This window comes from Coregonus clupeaformis, chromosome 40 (assembly GCF_020615455.1).
Source record: "Coregonus clupeaformis isolate EN_2021a chromosome 40, ASM2061545v1, whole genome shotgun sequence".
Lineage (NCBI taxonomy): Eukaryota > Metazoa > Chordata > Actinopteri > Salmoniformes > Salmonidae > Coregonus > Coregonus clupeaformis.
In genome coordinates, this window is record NC_059231.1 from 33,049,618 (window position 1) to 33,069,502 (window position 19,885).

At 43.4% G+C, this 19,885-nt stretch overlaps 1 protein-coding gene and 1 non-coding gene across 3 annotated transcripts in view; one reads left to right on the forward strand and one right to left on the reverse strand.

Moving 5' to 3' along the window:
- The window catches only part of LOC121554996 (TBC1 domain family member 22B), a 200,608-nt gene that overhangs the window by 79,438 nt on the left and 101,285 nt on the right, over positions 1-19,885 (forward strand). The gene's annotated exons all lie outside the window — the stretch shown is intronic.
- trnas-uga lies at positions 9,609-9,682 on the reverse strand. Its single transcript has one exon. It is a non-coding gene; the product is annotated as a tRNA-Ser (tRNA).

Consider the following 19,885-nt stretch of genomic DNA (forward strand, 5'->3'; position numbering starts at 1 on the left):
GTCGTTCAGTCTGGCTGTGGGTTGAGCGGAGGGCCTATAGGTGTGTGTGTGTCTGTCTGGTGTCTGTGGATGGAGCACTGGGTCAGTGGTGGGGTGTCTGTGGATTGAGCAGAGGGTCAGTGGGCTGTCTGTCATTCGGTCTGTGGATTGAGTTTAGTGTCAGTGGGGTGTGTTGGTTCTCTGTCGTGCTATCTGTTGATTGAGCAGAGGGTCAGTGGTCTGCTGTCTGTGGATTGAGCGGGGGATCAGCGGGGTGTGTCTTGTTGCTGAGTAGTTAATGAGTATCGGTTTGTTCGCTGTCTCCCTTCGCCAGGCGCTGATTTTAACGCTTAGCTGATTAACGTTCTTTATTTGCTCTAAAGAGCCATTAAGTAATTGCCTCGGCACGGCCACTGGCATTCACTGGAGGTTTTCCCCCCTCATTCCTCCTCTGCTCTCTCTCATCCCCCTCTCTTCTATCGTTCTCTGGTGGAGTTCCTCATCGACCCAAGTTTGTGTCTAGTAGAAAAGTGCACACACATCGTACTTATTGGCAGTAGTAAAGAAATGTGAATCTGAAGTAGGCCTAGCGATTAGAAAGAAGACTCAAACTTTTTGTTTTGTTTTTGCCTCTCTTGCTCTGTTTTTTTTAAATATGGAAATTTAGAATCTGTTTTTCATTGAGCCACTTTTTTTCAACTTGGGCTTTTCGTCTATATTTATTTATTACACAGTACTCATATTTCTAGTTTATTTCCATTTTAAATCATTGTTCTGAAATACAATATACAGTATCATCCTAAGTACAGTACTTGTAATAGTTCGTAGCACGTCCGTACCTTCAGGCTCTGATCAGTCCCTACACCCAAACGAGGGCATTGCATTCATCCACCTCTGGCCTGCTGGCTCCCCTTCCTCTGCGGAAGCATAGTTCCCGCTCAGCCCAGTCAAAACTGTTCGCTGCTCTGGCACCCCAATGGTGGAACAAGCTCCCTCACGACGCCAGGACAGCGGAGTCACTCACCACCTTCCGGAGACATTTGAAACCCCACCTCTTTAAGGAATACCTGGGATAGGATAAAGTAATCCTTCTACCCCCCCCCAAAAAATTAAAAAAAAATAAAAAAAAATTGTAAAGTGGTTATCCCACTGGCTATAAGGTGAATGCACCAATTTGTAAGTCGCTCTGGATAAGAGCGTCTGCTAAATGACGTAAATGTAAATGTCTTGAAATATTTTGTTCTATAAAATGATGGAGAAGCTGACTCATTATTCCAATGGCCAGGATCTGAAACACCAGATCTTATTTGATCTTATCTCCACACATTTTCTCATCATTCCTGATTCCATAAAATGCACTGGAGCCGAGAATGATTCAGAAAAAACTAATTGTCAAGAAGTAATACATTTCCCATGAATAATAATAACGGTTATTGAATATCTTGGGATTAAATTAATTCCTCTACTATAAAAAGGCATAAATTGGATTTCGGCGCAGATTTCTCGGCATGAAAAATTGCTCCTTTATCATTTTGTCACCCCGCTGAAATCCGATGCACTTGACCTGATGCAATTGAGATTGCCATCATTTGTTTAAGAGACACACTGTGTGCCATGCCACTTCATGAGTTGTTGCATCTTCCACTCTTCCCATGTCAATTTATTTGCGTCCGTAGTAATTCAGAGTGTATCAATTTATCAATTAACATCCCACTCAGCCTCGTAGACCAATTGCGCGTCCCAAATGGTGCCATATTCCCTATATAGTGCACTACTTTTGAACGGGTCCAATATGGCTCTGGTCAAAAGTAGTGCAGTATGTAGGGAATAGGGTGCCATTTGGGACGGAGAGCATAATATCTCCCATTAACTGTACTAATGATTTCTGTGAGACTGCAAATTAATTTCTTAATGGATTGATCTTCTTCCATATTTCACACTCTAGAAACGTTCCCACACTTCTTTTCCTCTTCTCATCCTCCTCTTTTCTCCATTAGTGACAGCTCATCTAGAGCGATGACTGTGTTCATCTCTGCCTCTGCAATAACAGGTGAAGTCTCTAGCAGGCGGTGGAGGGGCCGTACTGTGAGCAAGTGACACGGGGAGCAGGGAGGGAGAGACGAGAGACACCAACCAACCAAGCCGACTCGTGCTAATAGCTGCCATATAGCTAGATTATTTATCATCAAATATGATTACGTAGTACCTGTCTTGACTGCATCAAACCGGGAGAAGCTAGTTAAGCTAGCTAGCTAGGCTAATTGAGGCAGCAGTGCATGCGCTGTCTCATCCTACAGTTACAAATAACAACAACTCCATTCAGAATATTAAGTAGCAGCCTACTTGTTGGCTCCTGGTCGTTGTAGCCTATCCTTCTCCTTTAACTTTTATTCTGTCATTTTAATTCCATCTTCCATTGATTAGATATCACCTAAATGTTGCTACACACGAGGCTCTGACTATAGCCTATTGCCGATTTGATGACTTATGATTGGCCAACAACAACAAGCAACACGCGCCAAACACTCCACTCTTGTGAAAAGCAAGAGCAGCAGCATAAATTATATTATTTCTCTCTCTCTACTGCAGCAGTCATGTTCAGATCTGTACGGGCCCTTCCGGACAAGTCGGTTAAAAGGTCACATACCCGAGACCCGTGACAATCATATCAGCTCCTACCCAGCCCTGTGAAATTATTTAGAATTCTGGATCCGGATCTGCTCCGGTCCCGGATAGGGTCTAGATGGATCCGTGAAGACCTCTACCCCACATCTGTCCAATTGATCTGTCTATAATCTATAGCTCCATGTATTTCTATGTGGCAGTGAGAGCCCTAGATACATTTACGTAATTTAGCAGACGCTCTTATCCAGAGCGACTTACAAATTGGATACAGTACTGGACCACTAGCCAACCAACCAGCGGGCCACAGAGAGAACAGCAACAACATCTCTGTGCATCTTTAATGGCACACTATTCTCTACTGTATATAGTGCACTACTTTTGACCAGTGCCATTTCAGATAGAGCCATAGAAACATATCTGAAATGCAGCTCTGCTCTGCTCTGCTGTTGTACCATCGCCATGGTTACGTGATTGCGGAGCATGCGTTGGACGTTGGTAGGTGAACCGTACTGCTGGGTTGGTCGGGTGGAGAGGAGAGGCAGCTGTGTGTGTTGGCTGACTGTGTGGGCTGGGCTGGTGCTAGTCTGGTCTAGTCATCCAAGTTGTCACAGACTCCAAAATGATTATTACACAATTTTCCTAGCTTAGGAAAGCCTGATAAAGCTAATTTTGTATTAATTGATTCATAACTTTATTTTCATTAACAGGTATCAACAAAATTAGTACAAACATGACATTCCTATCATAAAATCTACATTCCCCTGAACACATTTTAATTTCAGCCTCCTGCAGGTTGCCATTAGCAACTAAATGATCCTTATAACGTCTTCTGTGTGCGATTTTAAAATGATTGGTTCAAGGACATACAGTGCATTCGTAAAGTGTTCAGACCCCATGCATCCTGTTTCCATTGATCATCCTTGAGATGTTTCTAGAACTTGATTGGAGTCCACCTGTGGTAAATTCAATTGATTGGACATGATTTGGAAAGGCACACACCTGTCTATATAAGGTCCCACAGTTGATAGTGCATGTCAATGCAAAAACCAAGCCATGAGGTCGAAGGCATTGTCCGTAGAGCTCGGAGACAGGATTGTGTCGAGGCACAGATCTGGAGAAGCGTACAAACACATTTCTGCAGCATTGAAGGTCCCCAAGAACACGGTGGCCTCCATCATTCTTAAATGGAAGAAGTTTGGAACCACCAATACTCTTCCTACAGCTCGCTGCCCGGCCAAACTGAGCAATCAGGGGAGAAGGGCCTTGGTCAGGGAGGTGACCAAGAACCCGATGGTCACTCTGACAGAGCTCTAGAGTTCCTCTGTGGAGATGGGAGAACCTTCCAGAAGGACAACCATCTCTGCAGCACTCCACAAATCAGGCCTTTTATGGTAGAGTGGCCAGATGGAAGCGGCGACTCATTAAAAGGCACATGACAGCCCGCTTGGAGTTTGCCAAAAGGCACCTAAAGGACTCTCAGACCATGGGAAACAAGATTATCTGGTCTCATGAAACTAAGATTGAAGTCTTTGGCCTGAATGCCAAGCCTCAGGTCTGGAGGAAAACTACCGTGAAGCGTGGTGGTGGCAGCATCATGCTGTGGGGTGTTTTTCAGCAGCATGGACTGCGAGACTAGTCAGGATCGAGGGAAAGATGAACGGAGCAAAGTACAGAGAGATACTTGATGAAAACCTGCTCCAGAGCGCTCGGGACCTCAGACTGGGGCAAAGGTTCACCTTCCAACAGGACAATGACCCTAAGCACACAGCCAAGGCAACGCAGGAGTTGCTTCGGGACAAGTCTCTGAATGTCCTTGAGTGGCCCAGCCAGAGCCCGGACTTGAACCCGATAGAGCATCTCTGTAGAGAGCTGAAAATAGCTATGCAGTGACGCTCCTCATCCAACCTGACAGAGTTTGAGAGGATCTGCAGAGAAGAATGGGAGAAACTCCTCAAATACAGGTGGGCCAAGCTTGTAGCGTCATACCCAAGAAGACTCGAGGCTGTAATCACTGGCAAATGTGCTTCAACAAAGTACTGAGTAAAGGGTCTGAATACTTATATAAATGTTTTTTTTAATTTTTTTAAATGTGATTTTATTGTGTGTAGATTGATGAGGGGGGAAAAACAATGTAATTCATTTTAGAATAAGGCTGTAATGTAACAAAATGTGGAAAAAGTGAAGAGGGTCTGAATACTTTGAGTGCACTTTACATATGGCTATTAGAAGCAATTATTGTTACCATGACTGTCTTTGAAAAAAAAAAGTATTCACACGAAGATTGCAATTTATTCATTCATTATAATGGTGGATCCTGTTTTCTGCTAACAATGCCTGCAGTACCGTAGTCGGCCTTGAACTCCTGTGGCTTCAATTAGAGGGTTAGTCGTTCTCCCCTGGGTGGCACTGAAAGCCCACAGACCCATACTGCTGAGAGCAGATGGCATGGTGTCTCACTCTCTTTCTCGGGAGGTGTAACCCAGCTCTCTGTGTGCCAAGCTAGGCACACGGCTGGTTCTGCCCTATCCTGGATAGCTTGTCGCGTTTTACCTAGCGTCAGGAAACAGGGACACTAGGCAGACAGGAAGCTGAGGTATCACCGGCCAATAAGAAGCCACTTGGCTCGGGCTTGGCAGATGTAGAGGAGGGAAGGATCTGTGTTAGGCTGATAGTGAAACAGACTCATGTAAACACACATCCACATGCACACACACTAAAATCCACCCTTCCGCACTCTATTTGCATGCTAAAATGCACTGGAGAGCAGTGGGGAAAATCACCATGTAAATCTAATGAATTATTATGGAGCAGTCAGTCCAAACATCCAAACATGGCCCCTGGCCTCTATCTAATGAAAACAGAGTTGACATTAATGGAACATTTCGCCCATTTCATTTAATACATCTACCAGCATCCTTACATGTACTGTAGTGAAAATACACCTGCTAAATCACTTAATCTGTTACTGTGTTTACATAAAACAGCATTTTCCCTTAATCAAATCAAATCAAATTTTATTGGCCACATGCGCCGAATACAACAGGTGCAGACATTACAGTGAAATGCTTACTTACAGCCCTTAACCAACAGTGCATTTATTTTTAATAAAAAAGTAAAATAAAACAACAACAAAAAAGTATTGAGAAAAAAGAGCAGAAGTAAAATAAAATAACAGTAGGGAGGCTATATACAGGGGGGTACCGGTGCAGAGTCAATGTGCGGGGGCACTACCTAGTTGAGGCACTACCTAGTTGAGGTAGTTGAAGTAATATGTACATGTGGGTAGAGTTAAAGTGACTATGCATAAATAATTAACACAGTAGCAGCAGCGTAAAAAGATGGGGTGAGGGGGCAGTGCCAATAGTCCGGGTAGCCATGATTAGCTGTTCAGGAGTACCCTCCAAGATTGCGTAATCCTCTCCACAAGCATCTTCTGACTGCAGTTTCCTACATATGCCTCAAAGCCTCTCACCATTCTGCTCTCTGAGCCACTGGGCAGTACCATGCAATGCACCCTGGACTGAAGAGGCAGAAAAATAGGAGAAATGTGTTGGAGAGCTGCTTTATCATAATGCTACATCATACCGGCTCCATTTCTGTATGCGTGAACGGCAATAACTCTGATACATATGAAAACATGAAATGACCCTGTGAATCGATAGAACATCGCCGAGAGGTGTCCAAAAAATGGCACCCTATTCCCTATTTAGGATATTGTACTACTATAGGGACTATAGGGCTCTGGTCAAAAGTAGTACGCTATATAGGGAATAGGGTGCCATTTGGGATGTAACCATGGAAGTAGCTGTGCTGTGCTGGTTCTATTTTGGGATTTGTGGTCTGTAGAGCTGCAGCACTAGTTTTACCAGGCAGAACCCATCTCATCCCTCTCTCTCTAATCTGTAGAGAAAAGGTTAATGAACCCAGATGATCACAACACCAGGCTCTAGGGATCAGCCTGTGTGTGTGTTGGTGTGAGTAAGAGCCTGTGTGTGTGTGTGAGAGAGAGATATGGCGTGTGTGTGTGCTTGTGCGTGTTAGGGCTGTCCCTGACATTTTTCTTTGTCTTGAGTCATCTGTTCTTTCGACCAATCGATTGGTCTAAATGTTAAAACTTGTATTTTTACATATATAGACACATCCTATGTGTTTTAATCAAATAATCTACAGTTGAAGTCGGAGGTTTACATACACCTTAGCCAAATACATTTAAACTCAGTTTTTCACAATTCCTGACATTTAATCCTTGTAAAAATTCCCTGTTTTAGGTCAGTTAGGATCACCACTTTATTTTAAGAATGTGAAATGTCAGAATAATAGTAGAGAGAATGATTTATTTCATTTTTTTATTTCTTTCATCACATTCCCAGTGGGTCAGAAGTTTACATACACTCAATTAGTATTTGGTAGCATTGCCTTTAAATTGTTTAACTTGGGTCAAATGTTTCGGGTAGCCTTCCACAAGCTTCCCACAATAAGTTGGGTGAATTTTGGCCCATTCCTCCTGACAGAGCCACTCCAATACCTTGACTTTGTTGTCCTTAAGCCATTTTGCCACAACTTTGGAAGTATGCTTGGGGTCATTGTCCATTTGGAAGACCCATTTGCGACCAAGCTTTAACTTCCTGACTGATGTCTTGAGATGTTGCTTCAATATATCCACATAATTTTCCTTCCTCATGATGCCATCTATTTTGTGAAGTGCACCAGTCCCTCCTGCAGCAAAGCACCTCCACAGCATGATGCTGCCATTGCCGTGATTCACGGTTTGGATGGTGTTCTTCGGCTTCCTAGACACCCACTTTTTTCCAACAAACATAACGATCGTCATTATGGCCAAACAGTTCATTTTTTGTTTCATCAGACCAGAGGACATTTCTCCAAAAAGTACGATCTTTGTCCCCATGTGCAGTTGACAACCGTAGTCTGGCTGTTTTATGGCGGTTTTGGAGCAGTGGCTTCTTCCTTGCTGAGCAGCCTTTTAGGTTATGTCGATATAGGACTCGTTTTACTGTGGATATAGATACTTTTGTGCCTGTTTCCTCCAGCATCTTCACAAGGTCCTTCGCTGTTGTTCTGGGATTGATTCGCACTTTTCGCACCAAAGTACGTTCATCTCTAGGTGACAGAACGCGTCTCCTTCCTGAGTGGTATGACCGTTGCGTGGTCCCATGGTGTTTATACTTGCGTACTATTGTTTGTACAGATGAACGTGGTACCTTCAGGCGTTTGGAAATTGCTCCCAAGGATGAACCAGACTTTTCTGAGGTCTTGGCTGATTTCTTTAGATTTTCCCATGATGTCAAGCAAAGAGGCACTGCATTTACATTTACATTTACATTTTAGTCATTTAGCAGACGCTCTTATCCAGAGCGACTTACAGTTAGTGAGTACATACATCATTTTTTTTATACTGGCCCCCCATGGGAATCGAACCCACAACCCTGGCATTGCAAACGCCATGCTCTACCAATTGAGCTACATCCCTGCCGGTCATTCCCTCCCCTACCCTGGATGACGCTGAGCCAATTGTGCGCCACCCCATGGGTCTCCCGGTCGCGGCCGGCTACGACAGAGCCTGGATTCGAACCAGGATCTCTAGTGGCACAGCTAGCACTGCGATGCAGTGCCTTAGACCACTGCGCCACTCGGGAGACACATTTGAAGGTAGGCCTTGAAATACTTCCACAGGTACACCTCCAATTGACTCAAATGATGTCAATTAGCCTATCAGAAGCTTCTAAAGCCATGACATCATTTTCTGGAATTTTCCAAGCTGTTTAAAGGCACAGTCAACTTAGTGTATGTAAACTTCTGACCCACTGGAATTGTGATACAGTGAATTATAAGTGAAATAATCTGTCTGTAAATTGTTGGAAAAATTATTTGTGTCATGCACAAAGTAGATATCCTAACCGACTTGCCAAAACTATAGTTTGTTAACAAGACATTTGTGGAGTGGTTGAAAAAGAGTGTTAATGACTCCAACCTAAGTGTATGTAAACTTCTGACTTCAACTGTATATGCACTGAGCTTGTCTGATGCTTTAAATGCACTGTTTGATTAAATAATTAAGACACACAAATGACTAGAGGGAGTCCAACCGCAATTGATTTAATTGTGCCGGGCAGGACTCAGACTTGCTGTGTTTAAAAAACATTACAGCGAGTGACTGTGTGACTAGCACCCATTGTCGCTCTCTCCTCCCTGCTGCAGCGACCACCACAGAACATTAACAGTGTTTATCGCACTGGCTGTGTAACTGAAAAGTTATCTTACCGAAATCCCTAATTTGTGTAGGAAAAACATTCCCTGTTCCCTCAACCCTTGCTCTCTTTAAGTGACACATATATGCATCGCATGCACATGACCAATAGGTTCTGACCTATAGCATATCATAATCACATCAATAAATTGGTTATAACAAACACAGAACACTGTAAAACATGTGACAGCAAAATGGATGCAGATGACATGACGAATAAACTCATAACGGGGGAATGTTTGGTTGCTCAGGAGGTAAAGGGGAAGTCAGATGTGTGGAATAAATTTGAGTAGTTGTGGAAAATACTGGAGATCAAGAAAAATAAGGTAAGGAGCAAGCGCTACGTGCATATTATGTGTGCTAAACAGGTGCTGTTAGATTACAATATAATTTTTTCTGATCATTTGGAACAATGTAAACAACACTAAATATATTATAAGCGTACCAGAGTCTTTTGTAATGTTATATATACATAATTTTTTGAAAGCCTTAATTACAGCAAAGACTAAACAGTCGCATGCATTCGTGAATGCAATTGCCAAAATGGAACGGGTTGTTTATTGTTTACGCTAATTATTCAAGTGTCAGTTTGTGATTTTATTTTAAAACTAAAATGCTTGATTGCATTTCAAATCATGAATGACTCATATGCTGTGGGATGACATTTACATTTTAGTTATTTAGCAGACGCTCTTATCCAGAGCGACTTACAGTTAGTGAGTGCATACATTTTCATACTGGTCCCCCGTGGGAATCGAACCCACAACCCTGGTGTTTCAAGCGCCATGCTCTACCAACTGAGCTACACGGGACTACAACAAATTAATGAACAACAAATTAATGACATTAACAAATTAATGATTGATTGATACAGTAGCCTATATAAGTTTTGAAATATAGGCTTAAGTAAGTTACGGTATTAAGACTAAACAGCTCGATGGTGGTTATACAAGGCTGCTATACTAAGCCTACTAATGATAATGACATTACTTACAGTGCATTCGGAAAGTATTCAGACCATTTAACTTTTTCCACATTTTGTTACATTACAGCCTTATTCTGAAATGTATTAAATTAATTTTATCCCTCATCAATCTACACACACCACCCCATAATGACAGAGTGAAAATGTATCTACATAAGTATTCAGACCCTTTCCTATGAGACTCGAAATTGAGCTCAGCTGCATCCTATTTCCATTGATCATCCTTGATGTTTCTACAACTTGATTGGAGTCCACCTGTGGTAAATTCAATTGATTGGACATAATTTGGAAAGGCACACACCTGTCTATATAAGGTCCCACAGTTGACAGTGCATGTCAGAGCAAAAACCAAGCCATGAGGTCGAAGGAATTGTCCGTAGATTTCCGAGACAGGATTGTGTCGAGGCACAGATCTGGGGAAGGGTACCAAAAAATGTCTGCTGCATTGAAGGTCCCCAAGAGCACAGTGGCCTCCATTATTCTTAAATGGAAGAAGTTTGGAACCACCAACACCCTTCCCAGAGCTGGCCGTTTGGCCAAACAAGCAATCGGGGGAGAAGGGCCTTGGTCAGGGAGGTGACCAAGAACCCGATGGTCACTCTGACAGAGCTCCAGAGTTCCTCTGTGGAGATGGAGAACCTTCCAGAAGGACAACAATTTTTGCAGCACTCCACCATTCAGGCCTTTACGGTAGAGTGGCCAGAAGGAAGCCACCCCTCAGTAAAAGGCACATGACAGCCTGCTTGGAGTTTTTTTTTTTTTCTTTTTTTTTTTGGGGGGGGGTGGATCAGCTTAATATTGCAGATAGATTGTATCTTCTATCAATGTAATTGTCTGCATCACTTCCAATCCCCCATGTTTTTTATATATATACTCCCCTTTATTACTTTTCAACCCCGCCATCCTTTTCCTACTTGGAGTAAATTAGTGAACAACAATGCCCAGGCCTCTACTTCCGGTCTATACTTACTATCTACACCTTATGGACACAGTTAATTTTACAATAATTATATTATATATACAGTGGCGAGAACAAGTATTTGATACACTGCCGATTTTGCAGGTTTTCCTACTTACAAAGCATGTAGAGGTCTGTAATTTTTATCATAGGTACACTTCAACTGTGAGAGACGGAATCTAAAACAAAAATACAGAAAATCACATTGTATGATTTTTAAGTAATTAATTTGCATTTTATTGCATGACATAAGTATTTGATACATCAGAAAAGCAGAACTTAATATTTGGTATAGAAACCTTTGTTTGCAATTACAGAGATCATACATGTCCTGTAGGACCTGACCAGGTTTGCACACACTGCAGCAGGGATTTTGGCCCACTCCTCCATACAGACCTTCTCCAGATCCTTCAGGTTTCGGGGCTGTCGCTGGGCAATACAGACTTTCAGCTCCCTCCAAAGATGTTCTATTGGGTTCAGGTCTGGAGACTGGCTAGGCCACTCCAGGACCTTGAGATGCTTCTTACGGAGCCACTCCTTAGTTGCCCTGGCTGTGTGTTTCGGGTCGTTGTCATGCTGGAAGACCCAGCTACGACCCATCTTCAATGCTCTTACTGAGGGAAGGAGGTTGTTGGCCAAGATCTCGCAATACATGGCCCCATCCATCCTCCCCTCAATACGGTGCAGTCGTCCTGTCCCCTTTGCAGAAAAGCATCCCCAAAGAATGATGTTTCCACCTCCATGCTTTATGTTTGGGATGGTGTTTTTGGGGTTGTACCCATCCTTCTTCTTCCTCCAAACACGGCGAGTGGAGTTTAGACCAAAAAACTATATTTTTGTCTCATCAGACCACATTACCTTCTCCCATTCCTCCTCTGGATCATCCAGATGGTCATTGGCAAACTTCAGACGGGCCTGGACATGCGCTGGCTTGAGCAGGGGGACCTTGCGTGCGCTGCAGGATTTTAATCCATGACGGCGTAGTGTGTTACTAATGGTTTTCTTTGAGACTGTGGTCCCAGCTCTCTTCAGGTCATTGACCAGGTCCTGCCGTGTAGTTCTGGGCTGATCCCTCACCTTCCTCATGATCATTGGTGCCCCACGAGGTGAGGTCTTGCATGGAGCCCCAGACGGAGGGTGATTGACCGTCATCTTGAACTTCTTCCATTTTCTAATAATTGTGCCAACAGTTGTTGCCTTCTCACCAAGCTGCTTGCCTATTGTCCTGTAGCCCAGCCCAGCTTTGTGCAGGTCTACAATTTTATCCCTGATGTCCTTACACAGCTCTCTGGTCTTGGCCATTGTGGAGAGGCTGGAGTCTGTTTGATTGAGTGTGTGGACAGGTCTTTTATACAGGTAACGAGTTCAAACAAGTGCAGTTAATACAGGTAATGAGTGGAGAACAGGAGGGCTTCTTGAAGAAAAACTAACAGGTCTGTGAGAGCCGGAATTCTTACTGGTTGGTAGGTGATCAAATACTTACAGTGACGGAAAAAAGTATTTGATCCCCTGCTGATTTTGTACGTTTGCCCACTGACAAAGAAATGATCAGTCTATAATTTTAATGGTAGGTTTATTTGAACAGTGAGAGACAGAATAACAAAACAAATATCCAGAAAAACGCATGTCAAAAATTTAATAAATTTTGGCTAGGCCACTCCAGGACCTTAATGTGCTTCTTCTTGAGCCACTCCTTTGTTGCCTTGGCCGTGTATTTTTTGTCATTGTCATGCTGGAATACCCATCCACGACCCATTTTCAATGCACATGGCCCCGTCCATCGCCCCTTTGATGCGGTGAAGTTGTCCTGTCCCCTTAGCAGAAAAACACCCCCAAAGCATAATGTTTCCACCTCCATGTTTGACGGTGGGGATGGTGTTCTTGGGGTCATAGGCAGCATTCCTCCTCGTCCAAACACGGCGAGTTGAGTTGATGCCAAAGAGCTCCATTTTGGTCTCATCTGACCACAACATTTTCGCCCAGTTGTCCTCTGAATCATTCAGATGTTCACTGGCAAACTTCAGACGGGCATGTATATGTGCTTTCTTGAGTAGGGGGACCTTGCGGGCGCTGCAGGATTTCAGTCCTTCAAGGCGTAGTGTGTTACCAATTGTTTTCTTGGTGACTATGGTCCCAGCTGCCTTGAGATCATTGATAAGTTCCTCCAGTGTAGTTCTGGGCTGATTCCTCACCGTTCTCATGATCATTGCAACTCCACGAGGTGAGATCTTGCATGGAGCCCCAGGCCGAGGGAGATTGACAGTTCTTTTGTGTTTCTTCCATTTGCGAATAATCGCACCAACTGTTGTCACCTTCTCACCAAGCTGCTTGGCGATGGTCTTGTAGCCCATTCCAGCCTTGTGTAGGTCTACAATCTTGTCCCTGACATCCTTGGAGAGCTCTTTGTTCTTGGCCATGGTGGAGAGTTTGGAATCTGATTGATTGATTGCTTCTGTGGACAGGTGTCTTTTATACAGGTAACAAGCTGAGATTAGGAGCACTCCCTTAAGAGTGTGCTCCTAATCTCAGCTCGTCTACCTGTATAAAAGACACCTGGGAGCCAGAAATCTTTCTGATTGAGAGGGGGTCAAATACTTATTTCCCTCATTAAAATGCAAATCAATTTATAACATTTTTGACATGCGTTTTTCTGGATTTTTTGGTTGTTATTCTGTCTCTAACTGTTCAAATAAATATACCATTAAAATTATAGACTGATCATTTCTTTGTCAGTGGGCAAACGTACAAAATCAGCAGGGGATCAAATACTTTTTTCCCTCACTGTATGTCATGCAATAAAATGCAAATTAATTACTTAAAAATCATACAATGTGATTTTCTGGATTTTTGTTTTAGATTCCGTCTCTCACAGTTGAAGTGTACCTATGATGATACAGACCTCTACATGCTTTGTAAGTAGGAAAACCTGCAAAATCGGCAGTGTATCAAATACTTGTTCTCCCCACTGTATACAGTGGGGGAAAAAAGTATTTAGTCAGCCACCAATTGTGCATGTTCTCCCACTTAAAAAGATGAGAGAGGCCTGTAATTTTCATCATAGGTACACGTCAACTATGACAGACAAAATGAGGAAAAAAAATCCAGAAAATCACATTTTAGGATTTTTTATGAATTTATTTGCAAATGATGGTGAAAAATAAGTATTTGGTCAATAACAAAAGTTTCTCAATACTTTGTTATATACCCTTTGTTGGCAATGACACAGGTCAAACGTTTTCTGTAAGTCTTCACACGGTTTTCACACACTGTTGCTGGTATTTTGGCCCATTCCTCCATGCAGATCTCCTCTAGAGCAGTGATGTTTTGGGGCTGTCGCTGGGCAACACGGACTTTCAACTCCCTCCAAAGATTTTCTATGGGGTTGAGATCTGGAGACTGGCTAGGCCACTCCAGGACCTTGAAATGCTTCTTACGAAGCCACTCCTTCGTTGCCCGGGCGGTGTGTTTGGGATCATTGTCATCCTGAAAGACCCAGCCACGTTTCATCTTCAATGCCCTTGCTGATGGAAGGAGGTTTTCACTCAAAATCTCACGATACATGGCCCCATTCATTCTTTCCTTTACACGGATCAGTCGTCCTGGTCCCTTTGCAGAAAAACAGCCCCAAAGCATGATGTTTCCACCCCCATGCTTCACAGTAGGTATGGTGTTCTTTGGATGCAACTCAGCATTCTTTGTCCTCCAAACACGACGAGTTGAGTTTTTACCAAAAAGTTCTATTTTGGTTTCATCTGACCATATGACATTCTCCCAATCCTCTTCTGGCTCATCCAAATGCACTCCAGCAAACTTCAGAAGGGCCTGGACATGTACTGGCTTAAGCAGGGGGACACGTCTGGCACTGCAGGATTTGAGTCCCTGGCGGCGTAGTGTGTTACTGATGGTAGGCTTTGTTACTTTGGTCCCAGCTCTCTGCAGGTCATTCACTAGGTCCCCCCGTGTGGTTCTGGGATTTTTGCTCACTGTTCTTGTGATCATTTTGACCCAACGGGGTGAGATCTTGCGTGGAGCCCCAGATCGAGGGATATTATCAATGGTCTTGTATGTCTTCCATTTCCTAATAATTGCTCCCACAGTTGATTTCTTCAAACCAAGCTGCTTACCTATTGCAGATTCAGTCTTCCCAGCCTGGTGCAGGTCTACAATTTGGTTTCTGGTGTCCTTTGACAGCTCTTTGGTCTTGGCCATAGTGGAGTTTGGAGTGTGACTGTTTGAGGTTGTGGACAGGTGTCTTTTATACTGATAACAAGTTCAAACAGGTGCCATTAATACAGGTAACGAGTGGAGGACAGAGGAGCCTCTTAAAGAAGAAGTTACAGGTCTGTGAGAGCCAGAAATCTTGCTTGTTTGTAGGTGACCAAATACTTATTTTCCACCATAATGTGCAAATAAATTCATAAAAAATCCTACAATGTGATTTTCTGGAGAAAAAAAATCTTAATTTGTCTGTCATAGTTGACGTGTACCTATGATGAAAATTACAGGCCTCTCTCATCTTTTTAAGTGGGAGAACTTGTACAATTGGTGGCTGACTAAATAATTCCCCCCCCCACTGTAACCATATACAATTTCAGTAGCAAATGTCTTAGACCAAACAATCGACCAGTCGACTAATTGGAGTTTAGCCCTAGTGGGTGCGTGTGTTTGTTTGTTTGTGTGTACTAGTGTGTCTATCCATACACCTGTATCCCGCTGTTAATGGTCAAACACCTTTATCTCACCCTCCCATGGCCTGGGCTTCACCTTGTATGGCTGTATCCCTGCTCTCTGGTCCTCTGTTCTCTATTGTCCCTCTGTCTCTCTGGTTCCTGTGTCCAGTCAGTGTGATGCTTAGTGGCCGTGTCACCTCTCTCTCTCGCTTTGTGTGTTTGTGTGATGCTCAGAGGCCATGTCACCTTGCCTCTGTAGCGGCTGAATGACCACAGGCTACAGCCCCGCTCTCTCTCCTGACGAAACTATTCGACAGATTGCATGGTCCTACCCTTAGAGAGAGAGAGAGGGGAGGGAGAGTGTGTGTGTTTTTGTGCAGAGCTAGGAAGAGTACACCTTGGGACTTTTCACTCTGCCTATTTAACCCACATAGTCTGACTGCTCACCTATAACTGTTCTGTTCTTTGGGGCACCATGAGCCATAATCATAAGGGCCATAACACACTCTTACTGACACATTCCTCCTCTCAGCAAAAGGCTCTTACTATTAAATCTGACCTACTCCCTGGGTTTGTGCGTGTCTCTGACGCGTCGACTCACAGAAATAGAATCTCATTCTAGCTTTGTGACGTCTACTACTGATGATGTCAAACTAAGTGGTGGCCCCAGCGACTTGTCTTAGTAAAGAGTGTGTAGGGGAGAGACGTAGAGTGAGTATGTGGCTGAATAAAGCAGAGAACACTGGGTGTGAGAGAGAACACTGTGTAGGTGACTCAGCTCTCCCAATATAGTAAAGGAAATCATATTTGTTGTGCTTCCCTCCCAATGGAAATGCAATTCTATATCATTGTGCTATCATGTCAGAGAAGGCTTCAGTTCCTCCAGTGACCACAGGGGGAGCTGTTGATTTGTGGAACAAGTAGTACAGACGTTTGAGGAATAGAAACGCAGTGCCTTCTTTCTTGTGCCCTTGTTCATGCATACTCTGAGTTAGCCCCAATTCCACATCAACCCCTCTGCCCCCAAGACACTTGCACACACTCCTAGCAGATCTACACAAGTGTCCTCCCTACCCTCACCTCACTTGAACAGAACAGTGTTAAACTGGCAGTTAAGACCTGGGGAGGGTCTGATTGTATTAACGCAGTGGTCACCAACCTTTTCTCAAGATGACTTTCGGAGTCAAAAAGCAAGCTGAGAGCTACCACTCAGATCTTTTTTTTAAAGATGTAAGCCTATGCAACGTTAATCTAATAAAAATAGTTAGTGGTTTGTGCAGTTCGAGGTTTGTGCAGTAGGCCTAATACATTATCACAGCATATTGGCTATGATTGGCCTGTCAATATTGTTCTTCTCAGACCATATTATATTTAAAAAGCTTTGATAACAACATAGATCAGTTCTTGTATCACTTGCTAGGCACAGCTGAGCATAAATTGAAATAGTTAGCTTTTTTATTTCACTGGACTGATGGTACATGCATCTGATGGTCAGTCTCAGCGGAGGAAAGGAGAGAGCAGCACAGTGTCTGCCTCTCACAGTCTCTGCTCTCTCCTTTCCTCTGGTTAGACTGACCTGAGAGAGGGGACACAGTCTTCCACCTGATGGCGAATCTCGAGTCGCACCACATAATTTCTGCCTCATACTTGAATTGATGTTGTTCCTATGACCAGAAAAAGGGAAATGTTCCTAATAATAAAAAATGCAACATATCGATACACTTGGCTACTTCATTCATTGCAGCTACAGTGCTGGTTGTAGCGCGAGTGGAAGTAGGGAGAAGCGTGTTTTATCTTTTCTAAAAGTGTTGAAAAAAGCCAGTGTTGACAGTGCTGAAAAAAAACTTAAGCATGAACTCACACATAGAAACAGCAGCTCTGCTGTATTCTTTAATAGTTTCATGGAAGCTTTAGGCACGTTGATATGAGCTATCCGATTGGCCAGCACGGTAGGCACACTTGATTTAGCCCCTGGTCTGCCGGGTATGCGGAGTTTGTCCCTTCAGACAAATTAAATGGTTCAAAATGGGAATACTTTGCCTACCCAGGGTGCAGGGCTTCTGAATCAAGTGGACCTACCGCGAACAGCGCAAGACGAACAAAAATAAATAAATAGCGCAAGGCTTTATCGTTGGTGTTCTTTTTTATTTATTTTTTCTACTTTTACCCCTTTTTCTCCCCAATTGGTAGTTACATTCTTGTCCCATCGCTGCAACTCCCCTACGGACTCGGGAGAGGCGAAGGTCGAGAGCCATGCGTCCTCCGAAACACAATCCTGCCAAGCCGCACTGCTTCTTGACACACTGCTCGCTTAACCCAGAAGCCGGCTGCACCAATGTGTCAGAGGAAACACGTCCAGCTGGCGACCGAAGTCAGCTTGCAGACGCCCAGCCTACCACAAGGAGTCGCTAGAGCGCGATGGGACAAGGCCATTCTAGCCGGTCAAACACTCCCCTAACCCGGACAACGCTGGGCCAATTGTGCGCCGCCTCACAGCTCTCCTGGTCACAGCCGGCTGTGACACAGCCTGGGATCGAACCCGGGTCTGTAGTGATGCGTCAAGCACTGCAATACAGTGCCTTAGACCGCTGCGCCACTTGGGAGGCCATCGTTGGCTTTTCTACAGAAATGTTTGGTGATCGACTAGGAATGCCTTGAAGATCGACCAGTCGATTGCAATCTACCGGTTGGTGACCACTGTATTAAGGGCTCCTGAAAAGGCTCTCCTGTCTTTGAACAATCTATCCATCCAGCCATCCCTTCTCCCTGTCCACATTAGAGCCCGTCTTCAGCAGTTTGGCCCTTCTCTCTTCTCCCTATTTACCTGAGGGCTTGGCTGCTGCTCACCTCCCCTGGTGTTACCTGTCAGAGTAGCCACTGAGGACACAAACACCTAATAGACGGCAGGCCAGTGATGTGTATAAAGAGATAGTGGTTCGTCAGGTATGTGTGAGTAGTAGTGTGTGATTAATCAGTATCATCTCTCTCTAGTGTTCCACTCTGCTGCTGTTGTCAAGAACATGTCAAACCCTACATACAGCCCTCCCTACAGCCCACACCGTATCTGTCATGCACTCATCATGTTCCCCATGCCTCACCTGATCAATCTGATTTATATGTTAATAAACCCATATGTCACCCATCAGCGTGATGACAGATTATATTACACCTGGTCTCAATTAACCCAGGTTGACACACGACGGACATATAGAGGTAATTAGATTGCCGTATGGTTAACAAGGCAACAAATTATGAAGACCCCCCCCCTCCCCCTTAGTGACAACAATTCCAATTTATGTTGTGTGGATTAATGAGAGAGAAAAAACTATCAAGTATGTACAACATGTCCATGACTGTAACACAAATGGGACAGGAGATATGTTTGTTCAAAGTTCAAAGTTTCAGTTGATTACTATAGCGCCAATCAATGTAATTTTGTAAATGCTTGGTCTCTATGGCCAGACGCGTCATTCATCGCAAGTTTCGTCTAAAACGGGCCAGTGGTGTCTGAGATATCGTGTGTGACTAAAGAACATACGTACTAGGGTTGAATATTTTCTAGGTATTTTACAAATGTTGCTATGCCGAGAATAAATCACTTTTCTCCAAGCAAGGCAAAGGGTGGCTATTTGCAGAATCTCAAATATAAAATATATATAGATTTGTTTAACACTTTTTTGGTTACTACATGATTCCATATGTGTTATTTCATAGTTTTGATGTCTTCACCATTATTCTACAATGTAAAAATAAAGAAAAACCCTTGAAAGAGTAGGTGTGTCCAAACTTTTGACTGATACTGTATATGATGTAGGCTACTGCACATTATGCGTGACAGAAAAATATAACCCGTAGATGTAGTTAGCTATATGGTCTTTTCGGTACATAAATGAAACTAGCTCCAGTAGGTTAATCTTTTGGCGTGTGAACTGTATTACTGTATTGTATAATATGGACTGGAATTACGCACATCATTCAAATCATGATAAAGCAGAAGAGAACATGCAATTCTGGTGCAGCACATGTGGCCTACAAAGTTACAAGTATAGGCTAGTGAATTTGATTTTAATTTTGAAATATAATAGGTCCTATTTGTATAATTAGTAGGCTGACGTATACAGTATATAGCTTTAATAATATTTCCCCTAATGTTATTAGACTACCTTTTTCTCTCTCTATTGTTGCTTCATTCATTCCTCGCTTACAACAGTTAAATTAAATAAGTTTCGTTGTCCTTATCTTCATCATTCTAATGGCATCCTTGAATAATATAGGACTAGAATTAGATGCAGAAGGCTTTCACTTTTCTTCACAAATATTGAATGGTTATGGGTCTGAAGAACTAACTGCTATAGCCTACCCCCATTGTGCGTTCTCCCTTTCAAACTACCCGTGAGATCTAT